General features: G+C 36.0%; 1 non-coding gene across 1 annotated transcript; it reads left to right on the top strand.

Annotated features, from left to right (window-relative positions):
* Nucleotides 1-376: 376 nt before the first annotated feature.
* On the top strand, nucleotides 377-510 carry LOC116556852. The gene has a single exon (XR_004271197.1). It is a non-coding gene; the product is annotated as a small nucleolar RNA SNORA20 (small nucleolar RNA).
* The last annotated feature ends 2,074 nt before the right edge of the window (nucleotides 511-2,584 follow it).

The following is a 2,584-nucleotide window of genomic DNA, read 5'->3' on the forward strand; positions in this document are numbered from 1 at the left end:
TAAATTTATACACCATTACAATCACTTTAGGATTAGAGTGGATCTGTTGTCTTTAGCTAAAACAAGAACAGAAAACAGTCTTCTGAAGGTGAATGCAAAGATCAAAACTTGTCTAAAAGAGTGCCGACGGTTCCAGAAGTTGCGGTAATGAAAAGAGTAAGGTGAATACACAGGGATTAAATATCGATGGCTCACATGGGAGTGATTAGTACTAACACTAGGAAGCATAAAAACTGTTTGTATGAGAGAAATGCAATGACCAAACAGTGGGGAAAAGAGAGATTATTTGTCAAGTAGTGCCAGGATACTAGGAAAAAGCACAATGTCACATCTCAAAAATTAACTTCCAGAGAGATCTTAAGGAGAGATCTTGTGCCTTCCCATTTATTTGCTGGTATAGCCTCACAATGATATGACCAGTTATACTCACAGGAAAAAATAATATTGGACCATTGTAAATTGACATTAAGTAACTACTATTTTCATCTCTTCTGCATGGACTAGTTGTTGCTTTTGGGAGAAAAAGAAAAGCAAATGAAAAAGATACATCTTGCACAAAATAAAACCTTAAAATATTTAGAAACAGAATGTAGAAGAATACATTGATGACATCAAGTTAAATTTATATATTAAAAATATACATTTAATATATATTTCTATATAAATGTGTACATAGATATATATATTATGCATACACACACACACACACACACACACACACACACACACACACACACATATATATATATATATATATATATATATATTTTAAGAGACAGGGTCTGGCTCTGTTGCCCAGACTGGAGTGCAGTAGCAAAGTCACAGCTCACTGCAGCCTCTACTTCATGAGCTGAAGTGAGCCTCCTGCCTCAGCCTCCCCAGTAGCTGGGACTACAGGCATAAACCATCATGCCCAGCCAAATACTTCATAAAGAATAAAAATAAATATAAAATAAGTAAAGAAAATGATTAAGTTTTCATATTAAAACTTTAAATTCTATTCATTAACAGCTGATATTTGCAACAAAGATTTAGGCTTCCATATGTCCCAGTTTGTTCAGAAATAATAGTATATCCTTTCACTTTCAAATATGTTTCTTTTGGGGTATAAATAGTTTGACTAGCCTAGACATAAACATCAAAGGATAAATATCTGAAATACATTAAACACTTCAAAACTGTATTTTAAAGAACGATAAAATAGTATTTGAGTTTTAATGCTACATTTCAAAGACAATAAAATATTTATGACCAATAAACAAAATATAATCAACCTCACCTGTAACTTGAAAAATAAAAACTAAACTGTAAAACCTTACCATTTTACATCTGTGAGATTGCACATATTTAGAAATCTGACGATAGGTGTGAAATTTCTCTTGAAGACAGCAGAATCTCACATACTGTGAGTCAGAGTGTGTTTTGTTGTGATGTCTTTGTGGAACAATTTGGTATTATCTGAAAAGTAAAGTATACATCCTAAACCCATTCTTTCGCCTTCTGGCTATGTTTCCTAAAGAGACATGTAGAATTATGTTCTTATGAACATTGTTGATGATAGCTGTAAAATGGTTAGAACTCACCTTGTAACCACCTGAGACGTTCTTCCTGTCCATTATATAAAGACCATGTATTTGTAGTAGAGAAAGAGTTTAATAGACACAAGTCTTCCCATGCCACGTGGGAGATGGAGTTCTGTGCAAATCATCTTATTCAAAGTTCCTAGGTTAGGATTTTTCAAGGGCAGTTTGGGGGAGTGGATGGGGGTTGCTAGGTAACAAATGCTTGCTGCTGATTGGTTGGAATGGAGATGAAATCATAGGGGGTTGAAGCTGTCCTCCTGTTGGGCCAAATTGCTTCTGGGTGGGGCCACAGAAGTGGGGTTGTTGGTCCAGGTGGAGCCATGGGTGTCTGACATGCAAAAACCTGGAAAGATATCTCAAAAGACCAATCTGCAATAGTGTTTAATTTGCAGGAGTAATTGGGTAAGTTGCATATCTTACAACCTCTGGAATAATGGCTGACAATCCTTTATGTCTGCAGGCCTCAAGCTCCTCTCCACTCCCCAGGCTGATGGCCTCCCATCAGCTTTACAAAAGTGGGTTTGGGGCAATGCCTATTATCATTTAAACTGTAGCCTAAATATCTTCCAAAGTTAATGTGGCCCAATAGCCCAGGAATAATTAAGGGAAAGTCAACCTGGGGATTGGGTTAGCTTAGCTTACTGTATAATTTTCTCACTGATAACAACTTTTGCAAAGGCAGGTACAATGCACCTGTTAATAGGTTGGACATTAACAATAACTAAACTATGTGTAAATAGGGGAAACCTATGATATGCTGTCATCCTAAAAGTAAGCACGAAGTATAGCAATACAATAAAGAGAAATGAAGCATAACTCCACCTATAAGTCTGCATGTGTCTCATAGACAAAGCTTATGGAGAAAATCAAGTTCCACAAGAGGGTATGTAATGTGACCCCAATCATATGCTGTTAAAACCACTCAAAAATTATGCAATGAATGTACATCTGTGGAGCACAATTGTGTACAAATTTACGGAATGGTAGGCACATAATTCTGT

This window comes from Sapajus apella, unplaced genomic scaffold (assembly GCF_009761245.1).
Source record: "Sapajus apella isolate SASKATOON/1434 unplaced genomic scaffold, GSC_monkey_1.0 scaffold17, whole genome shotgun sequence".
NCBI classification, from domain to species: domain Eukaryota; kingdom Metazoa; phylum Chordata; class Mammalia; order Primates; family Cebidae; genus Sapajus; species Sapajus apella.